The sequence below is a fragment of the Schistocerca serialis genome, chromosome 5 (assembly GCF_023864345.2).
Source record: "Schistocerca serialis cubense isolate TAMUIC-IGC-003099 chromosome 5, iqSchSeri2.2, whole genome shotgun sequence".
In the NCBI taxonomy this organism is placed as follows: Eukaryota; Metazoa; Arthropoda; class Insecta; order Orthoptera; family Acrididae; genus Schistocerca; species Schistocerca serialis.
This window is the reverse complement of record NC_064642.1, coordinates 24,266,825-24,288,594: the sequence shown is the minus strand read 5'-3', so window position 1 is coordinate 24,288,594 and position 21,770 is coordinate 24,266,825. Positions and strand designations below refer to the sequence as shown.

The 21,770-nt window shown below is 45.0% G+C and overlaps 1 protein-coding gene across 3 annotated transcripts in view; it reads left to right on the top strand.

The window, feature by feature from the left end:
• LOC126480817 (fibroblast growth factor receptor 3-like) overlaps window positions 1-21,770 on the top strand; it is a 421,486-nt gene that overhangs the window by 254,589 nt on the left and 145,127 nt on the right. The window lies entirely within an intron of this gene.

Here is a 21,770-nt window from a genome sequence, read left to right as displayed (position 1 = left end):
TGTTTTGTAACTGTTCTCACGTACTGGTGCTCTGAATTTACTCAAAAACTTATCTCTTGATAAACATAGCATATCTTTCAAAGACAACACTTGCTTCGCTTCCATTACCATCTCCGTAACACTACCGTATAGACTGCCCCGTTTCAGCACTAGTTACGACTGTCTTCACAGACGCTGACTTCAAGTCAATGCAAATTAACATCGAGTCACGATTTGTTTCAAAACGGCATGAGAAATATAAAATAGTGACAGCAGCTAAATACCTGTTACATTACGTGCTACGAATACGCCACTTGCGAGCTACCTATGTCTCGTTGTGGCATCGCTGCTTTGCAAACAGAGATCACGGCTTCCGATTCCACTACAGACACGTTAGTACATATCAAATTAACCGAAACAACGTCGAAATTTGTGTTCCAGACAATTAAATACACTGTCCGGTGACATTAACGTGACCATCTTTCAAAAGCCTAATAATCACCTTTTCCAGCGCGCACCGCTTTAAGACGTGCAGGAAGAGAGTCACTGAGTTTCTGGACGGACCGGCAGGGATGTGGAGCCATCCCGACTCCAGAGCCGCAACCACCTGCGCTGGGTTACTCTGTTGAGTGGCCATGGCGCGTACAGAGCGATCGAGGTGGTCCCACAGATTCTCGATTGGATTTAAATCCAAGGAGTCTGATGGCCAGGAGAGTACGTTAAACTGGCCTTGGTTTTCTTCGAACTGCGCACGTTGAGTGCGAGCTGTGGGACACGTTCCATTGTCCTGTTGGTAGATGCCATCGTGCCGAGGAGAAACAAACTGAAGTTAATAAAGTTAAAATCTTCTGGGTTATTAGGCCGCGTCATGTTTCTTTTAAAATGATCGACGTCTCGACCCTCTGTTGGGATCTTCCTCAGGATCTTCTGGTGTCGGCGGCCGGTGTGGCCGTGCGGTTCTAGGCGCTTCAGTCTGGAACCGCGTAACAGCTACGGTCGCAGGTTCGAATCCTGCCTCGGGCATGGATGTGTGTGATGTCCTTAGGTTCAAAAAATGGTTCAAATGGCTCTGAGCACTATGGGACCTAACATCTATGGTCATCAGTCCCCTAGGACTTAGAACTACTTAAACCTAACTAACCTAAAGACATGACACACATCCATGCCCGAGGCAGGATTCGAACCTGCGACCGTAGCAGTCGCGCGGCTCCGGACTGACCGCCTAGAACCGCTAGACCACCGCGGCCGGCTGATGTCCTTAGGTTAGTTAGGTTTAAGTAGTTCTAAGTTCTAGGGTACTGATGGCCACAGATGTTTAGTCCCATAGTGCTCAGAGCCAACTGTCTTTCGATATATTTTTGTAGTTGAAATAGCGGCAGATAAACATTTTTCGTAATTAATTTGTACAAAACGAAGTGACCCGTAATGGGCACTTGATAATATTTTTGCAACTAGGACCAAATGCAGATATTTTAACGACTATTTCTTTTGACTCCGCTAGTTTTTTTTTTTTTTTACGTGTATCATTTGGTAATTCTGGTTGTGTCTTAAGAGCGTTGATTATCTTCTTCGGTATTATTAAGATCTGTCACTTTAGCCAGTCAAAGATGGTTGCTGCGCCCGTTACCACCTGGCACTACAAGGCACATCATTTGTCAAATATGGTCAGAAACGAGTAAACAGTGATAAAGATGGGACGAAGCACGAGAGGGGATTAGCGGACTGTAGTATCCATCCGTGGCCGCGCTGACTCGTTTTACGATCGCCGGTGTCGCTCGCAGTTACATTCCCAAAGGGAACATCAAAGCTACCGTTTATAGTCGACCTTGCATTCTCACACGCTTGAAGGAGACAGTAGGACGATGTGTTGCAATAGAGGGCTGACGCTGACCGCTGCGCAGCGAGATGTTAACAACGCTGTTTCCTGCGCGTCGCGCGGAGTTTACAGTGGCGTACCAGCTGTGTTGTCAACACCGAGGGGATACTGGACTGCTTATGACTAGGGACATTGCATGCCGTCCATTAGAAGGTAACCGTGATGTCACACCAGCAACTAACGTACAGAGTGCGGTACACATTACAAGAGTAAACAAAGAACAGTGTCTCGTATGCAAGGCAATGATCTCTATTAGCGGACACCAAGGCTGAATTAATTGCGCATAGCAGAGCGTGTAGGAAGCACTTTATCTGACTGGCTGCCTACCCGTTAGATCCGAGGCGATGAGCGCGTGACAGATGTTTCACATTAACTTTGTGCTGTTGCAATAGCCAGTGGTTCAGTCACGGCTGTATAGACACAAACTAAATATGTGGTTAAATAGTGGAAAAAAGAACTTTATCCATAGTGGATGCTGTCGAACTCCGTGACTGTTGATTTATAGGGTGTAAAAAAATTTCGACTGCCAGTCATAATAAAAGATTATTTATTCGTCACAAGACCGGCCTCCTCAGGTGTTTATACATTCGTGTACACGTTTATATTGCTGCATAGTGCTGTTTCAGTACAAAAGAAATTACTTGCTGGTGACTATACAGATACAAGTGGTACAATTGTAAATGGCAAGGCAGCATATGTCGAAAATATATTTGTACTTACATAAAGATGAAGTATCCTTATTATAATTATGCTGTGGTGACAGTTTTGCCACCCAGTTGCACATTTGGCACCATTTTTACGACCGAGCGAGGTGGCGCAGTGGTTAGCACACTGGACTCGCATTCGGGAGGACGACGGTTCAATCCCGTCTCCGGCCATCCTGATTTAGGTTTTCCGTGATTTCCCTAAATCGTTTCAGGCAAATGCCGGGATGGTTCCTTTGAAAGGGCACGGCCGATTTCCTTCCCAATCCTTCCCTAACCCGAGCTTGCGCTTCGTCTCTAATGACCTCGTTGTCGAAAGGACGTTAAACACTAACCACCACCACCATTTTTACGTCCATGTTTCACTTTTTTTTTTTTAAATTTAGCTGCATATTTCACTATTGTGTCGTGAACTCGTGATTTACAATGTGTTTACGATCAAACATGTACGTTATGGTCAAAGAACAGGTGGTGCAAAGATGTTGCTCATACAGAAACATGTAGGTTATGGTCAAATAAGTTAGACGTGGGAAATGCAAAGATGTCGCACACATATAAATTGAGAAAACAATTTCGTAATTTATAATAACTTTTTAAGTTACCATTTTTGAAAAAGCTACTATAAATTGAGAAAACAATTTCGCAATTTATAATAGCTCTTTTAAGTTTCTACATGTGCAACACCTTGCACGTCCCATGTCTAAGGTCTTTGACCATAACCTACATGTTTCTGTATCAGCAACACCTTATCACCACCTGTGTCTGAGTACTTTGACCATAACGTACATGTTTGGATGCAAACACCGTGCAAATCACGAGTTCACGACACAGTAGTGAAATATGCAGCTAAAATTTAAATAAGTGAAACATGGACATAAAAATGGTAACAAATGTGCAACTGAGTGGAAATTATAATAAGGATACATTATCTTTATGTATGTACAGATATATTCTCGACAAATGCTGATTTGCCACTTACAGTTGTTCCACTAGTATCTGTTTACTCAGCAGCAAATAATTTTCTTTGTATTCAGACAGTGATCTCCAGCAATATAAACATGTACATGAATGTATAAGGCAACGACCTTGCCGCAGTTGATATACCGGTTCCCCTGCGATCACCGAAGTTAAGCGATGTCGCGCGTGGTCGGCACTTTCATGGGTGACCGTCCAGGCAGCCACGCGCTGTTGCCATTTTTCGGGGTGCACTCAGCCTCGTGATGCGAATTGAGGAGCTACTCGACCGAATAGTAGCGGCTTCGGTCAAGAATACCATCTTACGACCGGGAGAGCGGTGTGCTGACCCCACCCCCCTCCTATCCGCATCCTCCACCCAGGATGACACACCGAGCGAGGTGGTTCAGTGGTTGGACACTGGACTCTCATTCGGGAGGACGACGGTTCAATCCCGCGTCCGGCCATTCTGATTTAGGTTTTCCGTGATTTCCCTAAATCGCTCCAGGCAAATGCCGGGATGGTTCCTTTCAAAGGGCACGGCCGACTTCCTTCCCCGTCCTTCCCTAATCCGATGAGACCGATGACCTCGCTGTCTGGTCTCCTTCCCCAAAACAACCAACTAACCAACCAGGATGACACGGCGGTCGGATGGTCCCGGTAGACCACTCGTGGCCTGAAGGCAGAGTGCTACATGAATGTATAAACACCTGAGGATGGGCACAAGCCCAAAACAGGTCGTGTGACGAATAAATAATCTTTTATTGTGACTGACAGCGGAGATATTTCTACACCCTAGAGAGTCGACGACAATATCATTACAGAGTGAGCACAAACTCGGATTGAAGATGGGGAACAATAATTTGTGATGTCCTGCGAAAAAGACCATCCCGGCTTTCACAGCCAACTATTTGTGGAAACCACGGAAAAATCGAGTCCGGATGGCCAGAGGCGTATTTGAACAGCTGCCCTCCAAGAACGCGAGTCGAGTGTCGCACAGCTGAGCCAGCTCGCGCTGTGTGAAGATTAGAACAGGAAGGCGCATCGTGTCCATTCGATCTGAGGCTGGCGTAGCTGAGAGATTCGCAGATTTCACTAGTGAATATGTGGAAAGGTAGGAACAATCCTAGCACATACAAAACTTCGTGTTGACAACAGCTTTACTACAAAGGAATTCGTCGCTTCCCATTGCTTTTTTGAGGACTGTAGAAAACGCTTCATCTATGGTCATTATTGCTGCTGACGGAAATAAGAGTGAGAATGTGCAGTGCACCCGTTAACGAGAATCCAATCGTTTACCTTTCTGATATCTTTCGTATTATTAAAAAGTTTCGTAGCGCCAAAACATCATTCACGGGAATGCAGTCGTTACACTAACCACAAAACGTATTTTTGTATTATTTCTTTATACTAATGTATATTCTGCCTTTGACAAGTCGAACGAGTATTCCTCATTTTAATGACGTTCGAGGCATCGACTTACGGGATGTCTATGAACGCGTAAAAATTGGAACGTGAATCGAAAGGTTTTAGGGCATTCCATCGGTGCACTGTCTTGTAAAAAGTTCAGAGAGAAATATTTTGTGTACCTCAGTGCGTGTATTAGTAACTATGCAGAACTGTGTTACTAGCTTCTTGGCGTTATATTGTTTCTGCTCTGCCCTTATCTTTAGTCATCTCTTCCAGCTTACAATTGCCTTTCACCGGTGCATGTACATTTAGTAAATCACAATTTAACCCTATAAGAGAACGGAAACTTTTTTTCATGAAACGAAGATTCGCTTCTTTAGAGTAATCTCTGCTTTTGTCGGTCAGCAATCTCAGTTTCCACGGGAATCTTTGAAATGGGATAACAGCATGATTACACGGCAGCGTGCGGCGATTTAACGGTAGACAGCTTTCACAGCCGTTTCACATCCCTCAGAGAAGGCGTTTTCACTACTTAATGCCAGCCTTCAGGGGGAGAAAGGCCGTCAGCATCCTCTCCGCTCAAGCGATACACGACTGGAAATTGCAGGGGGTCGATGGCAGCGGGGGTAATTCTCGCTACCTGCCGGGGTGGCGCGGGGGCAATCATCCCCACACGCGCGACCCCTGCACGTCGAGGACGGGGTGTCACGTAGTGCAGGGGCGGCGGGCTTAACCTGCAGGGGACGCGCGTGCGACAGTACTCTGCCGGAGAAGAAACTGGGAGTGTGCATACAGTGGGTCGTGTGGTGCAGTTGTTAACATACGGATTAAACGTGCCTGTTCCAAGACATTGCAGAAAAATTGGCACTGCTCTTGCTTCTGCGTACTATTAACACACTATAACGACAAGAAGGCTTGCCGGAAATTGAAAATAACTGTTGTCGTGTTGTCTATAAGGAAACAAAAGCAAATTTACGAATGCCAGAATTTAGGCAGATTAAACATGAATTAAGGCTGTCTACTGACTTGGACTAGAATGCAATGTTCAGACTACTCAGAGCCATTTTTGCAGATCTGCATGGCCATAGAGTGGTGGTTAGGGTGGACTTCAATGAAAAGTACGCAAAGGAGCTATTTAGCTTTCTGCGGTATATCTATTGTTAAGTAATTGACATGCATGCTGTATGACACAGGGGTTTCCACAAGGAGACAGCATCGACTTAAGCACTGTAGTAACTAATGTTCTAAGTGGTGAAAATGCCTTTACAAATGAACTGGACCAAAACTTGAAGTTTGAAACGCAGGCAAACATGTCACAGTAAGAAAAAAACCTTACTCGTTGAAGTACACCAAGAGTTTTTAGCATCAGATGGCTGATGTACAACGGACATAAAATACAACACGGCCGAATCAACAAAAGAAGAAAAACCGGGTGACACCACATACTCTGTTCGTGCCAGACAGCGCCAAAGGTGCCACTGAGCTTAACGTCTCCGCCCAACTAATACGTCTGCGACTGCAACGTACCGCGTCGTCACTTTATGAGACCCTGCGAAGAGGTTTAGGATTCAGCGCAGGACATAAGCGCCCGGACTGCTTACCAAAAGTGATTCGTCAACCCTGAAATGCAGAAGGAAGTACGGACTTTTATGATATCATCTAGAAACCAGATGCTAACGTCAAAACTTCGTCCGGTTGCATTACTGTAGGTCATTAATCTTGGACGCGGCAACATATTTTAGTAGAACGGGTGGTCACTATGAGAAAAGTGTCGTGCCCCCGCGCATGTGGTGCTGACCACGGAATGTAAACAGTTAGTTTTACATTAGTCGTCTCTCCATTGTGTTTAAGAAATGATTATATTTGATTAGGTATTTCAGTTTGTTGGAGGTACAAAGATAATCAAAATCCTAGGGATTCGATCGATGGTTTTTACAGAGGCTAATGCCAAAGAGAGTCTGAGCTATGGCAAAACACAAAGTCGCGGTGGAGTTAGTGATGTAAGTTAACCTGTAAATCACCCAATATCCTCTTGGAACTGCAGGTTCTCAAGCCGGAGGAAGACATACAAGTACTATTTCATGTGTACTCAGTAAATCAATGCGTTATGCATACCAGTCTTCCACATGATTGTCGCAACTATGAGTAGTCAATATCCTAATGCCTTCTACCCATTCCGTGTATCCAGTAACGATAATAGATTGCAAAATTACAAAATTAAAGATTTTCATTGTCCCCACTAGTATGTGTAAAAGATGTCTCAAACGCACGCCACTGTGAAGCTGTCTGTGCCGGAACTAACAGGAACGAATCACTGCGGGGGAAGATATTTTGCTCGCCAGACCTACGCCAGAACGTGAGGTGAGCTGGTGTACGGTGCCGTTGTCGCCGATGTCGTGCACTGAGACTTTGGTGCTACTGCCAGGCACTCAGTTGTGTATTGCAGGGCCCTCACTTAGATGTAGATAATAACCTACGACATGAAACTACTTGCCTGACATATCATTTAGGTCGGAAGAAGGACTCTCAAAAATCTCCTTCAATAGGTTATAGCCAAAAGGGCTGTCAACGTGTTTAGTAATGATTGTGAGATTATTTCTCTCACTATTCCCTGCCTAATGGAACTACGGTGTTGCACATTTCACATTTTAAATACTTCACTGTCTGTGACTGTCTTAAGAATCTGCGTCACTTGCCACCTTACGTATACATGTACGTCCATCTTTTTAACGATGGTTGCGGAACTCGGCTGTTCGATACAGAATGTCAAATTCAACATCTTTCTGCCGTGAGTTTTCTACCTTATTTTATCCGACAACCAGTTTCAGCGTTTTACTATGCCATCTTCGGTCGGCAGGTGGTGGTTGAAGTGGTCACTGCAACAAATATCTACTAATACCAGTGTTTCTGGCCCCTGTTTTGATCACAAGCGAGGTAGATTATTCCTACACGTCGATCAGCGGCCTGAAGATGGCGTAGTAAAAAGCTGAAACTGGTTGCCCAATAGAATAAGGTTGAAAACTGACGGCTAAAAGGCGTTTAATTCGACGTCCTTTACGTGTTACAGTTTCTAAAGATCTGCAAGAAGAACGATCGTTGGTAAGCCTGTGCGGTGGTCTTTCCGGAAGGAGAAAGGAATGTACTGGCTGACTGTTCTAGGAACGTACGCTGTCAGAATTTTAACAGTAGATCACAGCGTGATGCAGAACACCTCTCTTGCAGCGCCTGCCACTGCAGCTGTCTGAGAATCTCCGTGACGATATCGCGCTTAATAAATGAACCTGTAACGAAACGCGCTGCTCTCCTTTGAATCTTCTCTACTTCCTGTATCAATCCTATCTGGGTCCGCAGCTCGTGGTCGTGCGGTAGCGTTCTCGCTTCCCGCGCCCGGGTTCCCGGTTTCGATTCCCGGCGGGGTCAGGGATTTTCTCTGCCTCGTAATGACTGAGTGTTGTGTGATGTCCTTAGGTTAGTTAGGTTTAAGTAGTTCTAAGTTCTAGGGGACTGATGACCTTAGATTTTAAGTCCGATAGTGCTCAGAGCCAGCCAATCCTATCTGGTGCGGATCGCAAAGTGAGGAACGATATTGAGATGTTGGTCTAACAGGATTTTGTAAGGCAACTCATTTGTGAGTAGAGAACATTAGGATTCTTTCAATGAATGTTATAGTATCTGTCTTACCTTTCAAAAAAATGGTTCAAATGGCTCTGAGCAGTGTGGGACTTAACATCTATGGTCATCAGTCCCCTAGAACTTAGAACTACTTAAACCTAACTAACCTAAGGACAGCACACAACACCCAGTCATCGCGAGACAGAGAAAATGCCTGACCCCGCCGGGAATCGAACCCGGGAACCCGGGCGTGGGAAGCGAGAACGCTACCGCACGACCACGAGCTGCGGACGTGTCTTACCTTTCTTTTATGTAATCGTTCCCCTATAAATCGCTCCGTATTCATATTCCTAGATTTTTTATGGATGTGACTGCTACCAGTGATTGTTCTGCAACCGTCTGATCATACAGTAAGGGGTCTTCCTTCCTATTTGCACGCAATGCGTTACACTTGCTTACGGTGAGGCACAACATCCAATCCCTACACCAGGTGTCGATAATCTGCAGGTTTTTAAGTGCTCGAGGAAATAAGGCGGGAGATGTCCGGTGCTGACTACACGAGAGCTCGAGTACCGTCGGCGGGGCGAGCCGGCTGCTCCCGATGACCGCCGCAGGTGGCTCGCCACGCCACGTCCAGTTTGTGGGCGTGGCGGCGCGGCGCGGCCACTGGGCGGGTGTCGGATTGCAGGCACTTCCTGCCTGCCCGGGCGTTGCGATTCCCGCCGGGGAGCCCCCGTGCGAGGCTGGTCTTTTCTCCGCCGCCGCCTCCCGTGCTCCCCTCGCTTTTTTGTATCTCTGTCTTTTGCCAGGGAGGCGTGGGACGAGATTAGGGCGCCTTGGCAGGTAAGAGGCCTGCACAAGCAGCAGCAGCAGGCGCGCTGAATCCCGCGGGGATCTTCTCGCCCAGGGCGCAGGCAGCGTTGCCGTCCCTGCCGCCTTAATTCTATTACGCCGCTGCTGCTCTGCTGGAGAAAAAATATGTGAAGTAGGGAGCCACTTGAGGAAAGACAGGAATGCGGAGCGAAAGACTAAAGGCGACGTCATCATCGGCCAATTCAACTGTTCTCCATCCCTTATTGGGTACTTCATGTAAGGGGGGGGGGGGTGACGAGGGGCGCGGGGAGGGGGGTGCTACTTTTACCTTTTGTTACAGCCATATCTACATACATATTCTCCTAGTCACAGTATGGTGCATGGTGGAGGGTACCTTATACCGATACTAGTCATTTCCTTTCTAGTTCCGCTTGCAAATGGAGTGAGGGAAAAATGACTATCCACAGTGAAGAGCCAAACAACCGGGCTAATACCGTGTAGGGCCCCCACGAACACGCAGAAGTGCCGCAACACGACGTGGTGTGGACTCGACTAATGTCTGAAGTAGTGCTGGAGGGTTGGTTCAAATAGCTCTGAGCACTATGCGACTTAACTTCTGAGGTCATCAGTCGCCTAGAACGTAGAACTAATTAAACCTAACTAACCTAAGGACATCACACACATCCATGCCCGAGGCAGGATTCGAACCTGCGACCGTAGCGGTAGCTCGGTTCCAGACTGTAGCGCCTACAAACGCACGGCCACTCCGACCGGCGGAATTGACAGGGCTGCCCATAAATCCGTAAGACTACAAAGGGATGAAGATCTCTTTAGAACAGCACGTTGCAAGGCATCGCACATATGGTCAATAATGTTCATGTCTGGGGAGTTCGGTGGCCATCGGAAGTGTTCGAACTCAGATAACTGTTCCTGGAGCCACTCTATAGCAATTCTAGTCGGGTGTCGCATTGTCCTGCTGGAATTGCCCAAATCCGTCGGAATTCACAATGGATATGAATGGATGTAGGTAAACAGACACGATGTTTACGTACGTGTCACCTGTCAAGTCGTGTGTGGGCTTATCATGGGTCCTATAACAATCCAACTGATCACGCCCCACACCATTACAGAGCCTCCACCAGCTTGAATACCCCCTGCTGACATGCTGGGTCGATGGATTCATGAGGTTGTCTCCATACCCGTACACGTCCATCCGCTCGATACAATTTGAAACGAGACTCGTCCGACCAGGCAACATGTTTCCAGTCATCAATAGTCCACTGTCGGTGTTGATGGACCCGGGCGAGGCGTAAAGCTTTGTGTCGTGCAGCCATCAAGGGTACACGAGTGGGCCTTCTCCTCCGTAAGGCCATACCGATGATGTTTCGTTGAATGGTTCGCACGCTGACGCGTTTGATGGGCCAGCACTGAAATCGGCACCAATTTGTGGAAGGCTTGCACTTCTGTCACGTTGAACTATTCTCTTCAGTCGTTGGTCCCGTTCTTGCAGAACCTTTCTCCGGCCGCAGCCATCTCGGAGGTATGATGTTTTACTGGATATTGACTCGTGAAATGGTCGTACGGGAAAATCCCCACTTCATCGCTACCTCGGATGTACTGCGTCCCATCTCTCGTGCGCCGACTATAACACCACGTTCAAACTCACTTAAATCTTGATAACCTTCAATTGTAGCAGCAGTAATCGATCTAACAACTGCACCGGACACTTGTTGTCTTATATAGGCGTTGCCGACCGCAGCGCCGTATTCTGTCTGTTTACACATCTCTTTATTTAAATACGCATATCTGTACCACTTTCTTTGTCTCTTCAGTGTATATGCCTCCATATGAGACCTAATTTCTCTTGCCTTGTCTTCGCGATCTTTACGCGACATGTGCAATGGCGGTGGTAGAATTAACTGCAGTAAGCCGCAAATGCCTGTTCTCTAAATTTTCTCAATAGTGTTTCGCGAAAAGAACGTCATCTTCCCTCCAGGCAATCCCACTTGAGCTCCTGAAGTATATCTGTAACACTTGCATGGTGATCGAACCTACCGGTTCCAAAATCTAGCACTACGCCTCTTCATTCCTTCGATGTTTTCCTTTAAGCCGACCTCGCGGGGGTCCCAAACAGTCCAACAGAACAACATCGAGCAGACTAGTTTGATGGAGCTCTCCACGGTACCTCATCATGTACATGGCTTTTCATCTCGGCTTAACTACCGTATCCCAGATGCACTTGAACCTGGCCATGCCTTGGTCTCCCTCTACAACTCTTACAACCCCCACCCTAGCCCCTTACCAAACACACACATATTTTCTTCACCTGCCAACTTAGCTATTTCGTGATGTCTAAGGGTGTGTCATATCAACCTATCCTTTCTTTTAGCCAAGTTGTCCCATACACTTCTCTTTTCTCCATTTAGATTCAGTACCTCTTCATTAGTTACTCTAACTGCACACCTAATACTCAGCAGTCTCCTGCGGCACCACTTTTCAATGATTTTAATCCCATCACAAAAAAACGCTTCCTACCACTTTAATTTATACACGATGCAAACAAATTTCTGTTTTTCGGAAACGTTTTTCTTGACATCACAGTTTGCAGTTTGTATACTTCTACCATCATCAGCTATTTTGCTACCCATATAGTGAAACTCAGCAACTACTTTACTGTCTCATATGCTAGTCTATTTCCCTCGCCATCGCCTGATTTAATTCGGCTACACTCTGCTTCATTTACTTTTCTTTTGTTGATATTTATCATGTGATCTCTTTTTCAAGACTCTATCCGGTCCATTCAACGTACCTTCCAAGCCTCTGACAGAACTACTATGTCATCGGCAAACCTCAAATTTTATGTATTTTCTCGTTGAACATTATTTATGTTTCAAATTTCTCTTTGGTTTCCTTTGCTGCTTGCTCTACGTACAGTTCGAATAATATAGCGGATAGGCTGTAATAATGTTTTCTCCTTTTCATACCTTTCAACTCCTATATACTCCTACAAATAAATGGTTTCCGATTTCGCTGTAGAAATCCTGTTCCCCTGTGTCTTGATGAATTCTGAATATCAAGGGGTGTATTCCTCCAGTCAACGTTACCAAAAGCTTCTGACTTGCAAATACCTGCAGAGAATTTTGTTTTATCTCTTTCGCAAGTAATTACAAGTGTATATCTTAATCTAATCTGATTTTTTCTTTTTTTTCGGAGTAGCATATCACTCACCAACGATGACAGTTTTCTCTTTACTGCCCTTCAATAATGCATAAATTATTAACCTTTCTTAATTTGACCTCCATGTTTCTGGATCCACTCGTCAACTCACGAACAGTTGGCAAACTGGCAGAAACACTGCATTCTTCGATACGAAAACTACTTACCAATCAATACTGCAGCTCCTGTGTATCGCTTACTTTAACGCTGCCGGCAGTGAACGGAATGTTTGTGTACAGCTTGTGAGTACCGTGGTATCTCTAACACACCAGAGCTCATCACGTGGCGTATGTTATAAAGAGTACACTTTACAGCTAGACTTATTCGTTCAGTAGTGAGATATAATGCCGATTGCCCTATCCCTGCTGTAACTTTTAACGCTCTCCTGGCGCACATCGAAACAAAGAGGACTGCCAGCGAGAGGTAGTTGAAACCAGAGAGTAGGTAGGTAGGCATCTTACTTTAGAGTAGGGCCCGAAGTGCTCTGTTTTACGAGGCTGCCGCGAGAGCAGTAAACCCGGAGGGGCGTGGAGCCCCGGCCATCCATCACGTCGGTAACGAACCCGGCCCAGTGAGGAGGGCGCACCAGCCGCCACTTAAAACGCACGGCCGTTCCTCGAAGCTCTCCGCTGCTGCCCGTATTGTTACCGGGAAGGGGCCGCGGCTGTGCACGGCACCACGTAACCGTACACCTCTCCCCGTTATAGACCCGTGGACGTTCCCTGCCATGCGTCAATATCCTACAATCCAAGTTGTTTACGTACTTTATTATAATGGTGCAGTTAGCGCGTTAAGGCTAATTCTTGCTTTCAATCAGGTACCAGACCTGGCATTCCGGATGGGATGAAAAGTATTACGAAGGGCGTTCAGTAGGTAGTGCGACTCATTTTTTTTTCTCAGTCCGTTTCTGTTGAATAAACGCGGATTTTTTTGTGGTACATCGCTGAATGTACCTGCTTCAGCCCCTATTGTTTCATAAAGCTCCGATAGATAACGGCGCTATACGTATACACTATGTGCTCGAAAGTGTCCGAACACCTGGCTCAAAATTATTTACAAGTTCGTGGTGCCCTCCATCGGTAATGCTGGAATTCAGTATGGTGTTGGCCCACCCTTAACCTTGATGACAGCTTCCACTTTCGCAGCCATACGTTCAATCAGGTGCTGGAAGGTTTCTTGGGGAATGGCAGCCATTCTTCAAATCAAATTGCTCCAAGCACTACGGGACTTAACATCTGAGGTCATAAGTCCCCTAGACTTAGAACTACTGAAACCTAACTAACCTAAGGATATCACACACATCCATGCCCGAGGCAGGATTCGAACCTGCGACCGAAGCAGCAGCGGGGTTCCCGACTGAAGCGCCTAGAACCGCTCGGTCACAGCTGTCGGCAGCCCATTCTTGACGGAGTACTGCACTGAGGAGAGGTATCGAAGTCGTTCGGTGAGTCCGGGGACGAAGTCGATGTTCCAAAACATCCCAAAGGTGTTCTATAAGGTTCAGTTCAGGACTCTCTGCAGGCCAGTCCATTACAGGGATGTTATTGTCGAGTAATCGCTCCGCCACAGGCTGTGAATTATGAACAGGTACTCGGTCGTGTTGAAAGATGTAGTCGTCATCCTCGCATCCTCGAATTGCTCTTCAACAGTGGGAAGCAAGAAGGTGCTTAAAACACAAACGTAGGCCTGTGCTGTGCTAGTGCCACGCAAAACAACAAGAAGTGCAAGCCCCCTCCGTGAAAAACATGATCACACCATAACACCACCGCCTCCGAATTTTACTGCTGGAAGCACACACGCTGGCAGATGACGTTCACCGTGCATTCGTCATACCCACACCCTGCCATCGGATCGCCACACTGTGTACAGTGATTCGTCACTCCACACAACGTTTTCCCACTGTTCAATCGTCCAATGTTTACGCTCCTTACACCAAGCGAAACGTTGTTTGGCATTAACCGGCGTGATGTGTGGCTTATGAGTAGCCTCTCGACCATGAAATCCAAGTTTTCTACCTCCCGCCTAACTGTCATAGTACTTGCAGTGGATCCTGATGCATTTTGGAATTCCTGTGTGATGGTCTGGATAGATGTCTGCCTATTACTCATTACTACCCTCTTCAACTCTCGGCGGTCTCTGTCAGTCAACAGAAGAGGTCGGTCTGTACGCTTTTGTGCTGTACGTGTCCCTTCACAATTCCACTTCACTAACACATTCTCAGAGAACAGCAGCTGCATTTTTACCCACTTTGCTTTACAAATATAGCGGAAGCGTATGTTGGAATGCTTAATTTCCTTGGACGGTATCAGAGTGCGCTTACAGGAAACAAGCAAGTCATCCTTGGTACCTTTTGGGGGCCCTTCTATTCCAGCGTTCTCAGCGACTGGGTACGTACTAGGAGTGTTGACATTTTTAAACATACTCGTATCAGGAATCCGATATATCGATATTTAAAAAATGTCATTATCCGCTGCCGACACGCCATAAAAATTATAGATATATCGATATGGAGATGAGGAAAATATCGACGTGAAAAGAAACACATTATAGCAATGTATCGGCACGGGACATCTCTTCTTTCATATCGATATATCGATATTGTAATGAGTGTTTCAGAACTCTCCATTACACAATACAATATAGGCAACTTAACGCTATTCCCTGCATTGTGCAAGCACTCACATATCGATAGTAACAATCTGAGAACGAAAGATGGGAGCGCAATTAAAGCATAGTTGTGAGACGAGGTCCGTCTGCAAGAGAGGAAGTAGCAGTGTCGGTCGAGAGCTCGGAGACAGAAGGCGTGTCACACTGCCCTCCCGTCTGTTATGGCAGGTCTGGCCTGATTTCATTTATATTGCCAGGAGAGATTTAAATGGCTCAACTACGCTTGAAGATGGAATTCGAGGTAAGCATAGCGCAAAAGCAATTGTAGAGTTATGCTCGTGATTGTTAGTCCGAGTTTGCAATAATCCCATGTTTTGCTTGTCAGTGAAAGAAGCCTCCTTATCCTCCAAATAATAATAATTATCGTCCACATCTAAATAATATGCTGTGGTTACTAAATGTTAATGTAACTATGAAATTCAAATAATTTGTTAATCTCGCACTCTGCCATTATTGACACATATGTCATTTGTCATTGTCATTATTAATACTTGTTCATGAAGATTCTGAAGCTTTAAATAGACTTAATTAATGAAATCCCTTCTCAAAAGTTATTTAGTAGTTAACAGGACTCAAGCAAACTCCTTTTTATTAAATACATTCTTATTAACAATATGCTTCAGCCGCTGCTGCTGCATGCTGCTGCGCACTGCTGTAAGCCACGTGGAAAACGGCAGTCATGTAAAGAAGTTAGGGCAGAACTTAGGGCCCAAACAGAGATACTAACACACCACAACATTTCATGTACTCTAGTCCAGTAAATTCCGATGCACAAGACAGATTCTGTATCACTTGTAAATTCTTGTTCAAAAACGCAGTCAGATAGCTTATCCAAATGTTAGTTTTAAGTTTTTCATGTAACAATATATTGAGGGCTTAAATGACAGTGAACCTGACATAGAACACGCACACAGTTTTATGCAGGTTAGATTCCGTTTACTGATAGGTTGCTTATCGAGTCCAGTTTCACAGACGAGCATAGGCAATATTGGCTGTAGCTACGTTGCATATTTGTTGCATATACGCTACAATATGTCGTAGGAAGAAACGTCGCCGAAATAGATCGATATGTTTTGGAAAAATATCGATACATCGATATTTCATCAAGAGACCTAGTACGTAGGGCCAGCAGGTGCCGCCCTCAGGGTGAAGGGCCGCCCCCACACCTGCCGCGCCACCCCCGCGTTTGCAGGCCGGCCACCTTCCCACGGCGGGGGGCGTCGGGTTGGCAGGTGTGGGCCATCCACCACCCCCGCGTCTCTCCCACAACAGGAGCCATCTTCCTGGACGAGCGAGATCTTATCGAAGACTTCTAAAACTCTGCCCGGGGAGAATTCAGCGAATTTACTGTTCCCACCAAGAAACATGGCTCTGAGGAAAATAGACCAATTACGGGAGTGTTCCAAAATATTTGCTGTGTAAAATGGAAGTACGTTGTCAATAATAATCTCAATATAAGCTTCTCAGGATATTCTGCGGACTACCAAGCCTTTAAATAAGAAATAACTTTAAAAAAAAAAACCTTTTAATTACTTCTCCACTTATCCCCCTCAGTCATGACTTCAGATTTTGTGAATGAAAAGTTAATAATGGTAGTCGGTGCATTGTTCTGGCACAAAATAAGGCCAAAATACTAAATTTAAAAAACTGGTGTGATTCACCAAAATTTTATTACGTGTTCAGTGTGGGTACTATTTATATCGTAAAATGACAAAAATATGTGCAATACTCAGAAAACTACATAGCAGACGCCTAAAAATTATCAAAAAAGTTCCACTGGAATTTCAAATTATAGTTCGCTGTCGCATGTATGTCGAGCGCTACATCAAAAGAAATATATTTATTTATTTAACCTGATGTAAATAAACAAATAAATAAATACAGGGTGAATATCAATAAAACCGCCAAAATGCAGTGGCAGGTCCCTGACTGGAAATAGAGGAAAGCAGGTCCTATGAACACGTGTCCGGAAATGCATCATTGCCGTGTGTTTCTTTTGTGTTGAAAAAATGGTTCAAATGGCTCTGAGCACTATGGGACTTAACATCTATGGTCATCAGTCCCCTAGAACTTAGAACTACTTAAACCTAACTAACCTAAGGACATCGCACAACACCCAGTCATCACGAGGCAGAGAAAATCCCTACCCCGCCGGGAATCGAACCCGGGAACCCGGGCGAGGGAAGCGAGAACGCTACCGCACGACCACGAACTGCGGACTTTTGTGTTGCAGCCTGTGTGATTGGTGCAACGTACTGTAAGCGGCAGAATGGTCCGGTATTCATGTCGGTAACAAGCACATCTGTGCCAAAATACGTGCCCTCAGAGACACCACCCACATCATAGAGCATTTCAAGCCCTTTTTGGGCGTTTGTGTGACCGTGGGTCCTGTGCGTACACCAGATTTTGAGGACCGGGCGCTACAGCATATTGAGACGAACCCTAGTACAAGCTCCATATCTGGTGTGTGCAAAGTCCGCCGCCTCCCTGCTCTTTCGTCTTTCTGATCACACAGACGCCCACAAAAGGCTTGAAATGTTGTGTGATGTGGTTGGTGTCTGTGAGTGTACTTGTTTTGGTATAGTCGTGTTGCCTCTCGATCGTTTCCATCCGCTTGGCCGTACACAAACACCATCTCGGATTGTTCGAGACATGAACACCGGACCATTCTGCTCATGGAGGCAAGAATAGAGGGAGACGCCGTGACGTCACAGCTGCGAAGCCATGTGAAGCCGAGGGTAGCCCTCTCAATCCGACCAAAACATTGCTGCTGTAAGCTTGTGCGCATAGGCTTGTCGCTCGCTTTTGGAAGGATTTTGCGCTATTATGGTGACTTGTGTGGTGTTCGGATGTACGAATCGTTCTGATTGTGATGCGAAATCGAAGGGAATAGCATTTCATGTGTAAGTTGTCTCGTTAAGTGTGATTTTACAACTTCATTGTGGATGAACGTGTGCTACATCGGTACTTGTACTATAGCGTGTTTTTCTCCTGTATGATGATTTTAGATTTCCTAAAAATGAAAGTCGGAAAGCTCTGTGGGAGAATGCCGTGAGGAGGAAGAATTGGCGTGCATCTAAGTGGAGCACTATATGTTCTCAGCATTTCCGAGAAGAGGACATAGACCGAACTTCCCTTTCAACAGTAAGGCTCCGAGAAAATGCTGTAGTTTTCCCTACACACCCAAAACATTTGCAAAAGGTATGTTAATTCAAAGAATTAAATTCTTAGTTTTCAAGTTCACGTTTCAGTATAATACGTACGTATCGTCGATAATCGAAGTGTTGAGTAACTCACTTTGTCTTCATCATGTACCAAATTAAAAGCTAACACTACATTAAATGGCGTAAATTATAGGCCTAAACAGGGCACTGTGTAGATTTGCCATTCTATGTGCCGTATTTCAGTAAATATTGGTGGTAATGAACAGTGTTTCCCAGTAGTGTAACGTAACTGAAATGTCCCAGTACGTACTACAAACAAGATGTATTTATGGGGCTTTGGAGGGAGGGTATAGCTAACTTAGTTTTCAGTTTCTATTATTTAGTTTGTGATACACGTTTATTACTGAATTAACAAAATTGTATCGTTTACATTGAAGGCTAGCTATTCGTAATATTACATTAAAAACTATTTTTAATCCGAAGAAATGCGGAATTTCGCCTTTACGAGATTTTATTTTAAACAAAAACTTTGAAACAACCAATCTGATGACGTTACATGCGTATATGTTGCAATTAGCGACTGTAATACACGCAGCGCTACAGCACACTGGCAATGTTTTGGTCAGAGTGTCATGGCAGCGAGCCACGCCCCCGTGGCTTCAAAACGTAGTACGGCTGGGATACGTAGCGCCATCTCCCCTTATTCTTACCTCCATAATTCTGCCGCTTACAGTACGCTGCACCAATCACACAGCCTACAACACAAAAGGAACACACGGCACGGGGCCAAAGAAACTTCCATTCGTCAGCGCGCATCTACCGTGGCAACGATGCTTTTCCGCACTCATGTTCAAAGGACCTTTTTTCGTCCATTTCCAGTCAGGAATCCGTCCCTACAGTTTGCCGGTCTTATTAAAGTACGCCCTCTCCATGCAGCGCTGGGTCTACATTCGACAACGATCTAAACTTTGACATTCCAGCGGAATTTTTTTGTAATATATCGCTGTATTACTGTGATGAAACCACTTATTCGATAGAATAGGCTATCTTAACAAGGGGAGGCCGCCAATTGTGAAATTCAGATTCGATTCATACTGCGCATAATAAAAGCTCATGGCCAGAGGTGTAATGTGTCAAAGCACCAAGATGCACTTCTCAGCCGTTGTCGAGAAAATCGACAGTTAAAAGAAACCGTTGCGGTGAAATACTCTCTACGATTAGTAATTTTCTACAGCGTGGTGGTGCAACGGTAAGCGCTCTGGTTCGTAATCCGAAAGTCGCCGGATCGAATCTCGCTCCATGCAACTTTTTTTTTAGTATTTGTTTTTTGTAATTCATAACTAATATATAATTCCCGGCAATCAGTTGCAACAATTATGCATGTAATAAGTTGTTGAAAGTCGTTTGTCGTGGAAAAACTGGCGACTTCGAACATCATTATGTTTTCCGCAAACAAAGTTGTATTTCACAAATGTTATTAATTTTCTTCATAATGTTAACCACGTACAGTTAACGGAAGACGTAGAAACGAATACGTATAGCGTAAGTCAAACGTTCGAATTAGAATAGAGACCCCACGAACACAAACTTCCTGTGGCAGGTATGAAATATAAACTCCGTTACTCGCTCGTTACACTTGATGGACAGATGTTGAATGGGCCGAAACGAGCCGCCCCATAACAGCGTAGTTGCCTGCTAACTTCGAAAGAAGGTAGATGCGGTCCCTAGCGCAACTTATAACATCGTCGAAAATCAGTGCGGACGTGAGAGCTTTGGTACACCCTGTTAAACAAACGGAAAAATGGAGGCGGTACAATTGGAGAGCGATCCGCCTTCACCAACATGCATAAGCAATTCATTAATAGTTTATATATATATATATATATATATATATATATATATATATATATATATATATAGAGGGAAACATTCCACGTGGGATGTCCTTTCGTCTTTCCCTCTCCTTCCCTCTTTCCTGGTGAGGCAACAGTTTGTTGCGAAAGCTTGAATTTCGTGTGTATGTTTGTTTGTGTGTCTATCGATCTGCCAGCACTTTCGTTCGGTAAGTCACATCATCTGTGTTTATATATATATATTTGAATTGCAAAAAACTAATATTAAAAAAATATTACATGGCGCGAGATTCGATCCGGCGACCTTCGGATTACGAACCCGAGCGCTTACCGCTGCGCTATGACGCTGTAGAAAATAATTAATGGTAGAGATTATTTCACCGCAACGATTTCTTTTGACTGTCGATTTTCTCGACAACGGCTGAGAAGTGCATCTTGGTGCTTTGCCACATTGCACCTCTGGCCATGAGCTTTTATTATGCGCAGTATGAATCGAATCTGAATTTCACAACTGGCGGCCTCCCCTTGTTAGCGTATTACAAGCGTATTCTAAACACATTCTACTTCAAAATTACTCAAAAGCAAAGAGAAATTACTCGAAGAAATGCCGACATTGCTATGAAACACTTTCTTCAAGCAGATGCTACGACCTAGCGGTAACATGTAGAAACGAAAACAAGTGATGCACTGGAAGCACACGGTGTAAAGAATGTGCTACAATCGTGCACAGCGAGCTTAGCTTATTCCCTGTGATAGAAAAAGTAGAAGTTGTATGTAGCGTAGATGCCAGGTAAGGACTGATGTGTCTAGACCGATGGAGGACTTTGGATAGCTGAAAACGGAGTCTGTTGTTTTCCTTTGCGATGATTATTATCCGGCTGTAGTTAACAGGAAGAGTAGAGAGCAGCTAGAACCACATATGAACAAAATAGACGTGGAACTTTACGACTGCATTCACGTTCGATGTCTGGCAAATGGTAGATGCGGGTGGACAGATGGCCGTCTTCCTAGGCTTCCGACAGGCGTTGGTCGCTCTGCCACTTTGCCCACTACTAAACAAGACAGCATAGTGCGGAGCAGCTTCCCAGATGTGAGCCTGACTCATGGCGTTTTCCACAAATAGAACCCAGAACGTTATCGTGGACGCCGAATATTCAGCAGAAACGAAACTAACGCGGGTTGTTCCCAAAGAGAGATAATACATCTTTACTGTATTTCGTGGACGTAAACGATCTGTTATATAGGATTAGCATAACCATCTGATGGTTCACTAACGATTCTGTGGTCTACAGGAAAGAATCGTCGTAGGAGAATCGTATTGAAAGGCAGGAAGACTCGCAGCTGTTCTATTCAAATGTGAATAAAAGCGAAACTGACGACCGTTCTTTCAAAACTCGCTTTCTGCAAAAATATCCAAAATGAGTTCTTTATGGGAGATATTGAGATAGCCCCGTTTGTGATTCAGAAAACAGTTGCTTTCCTTCAAAACGCAATTACTTCCAAGGTTAGAAGCTACCAAATG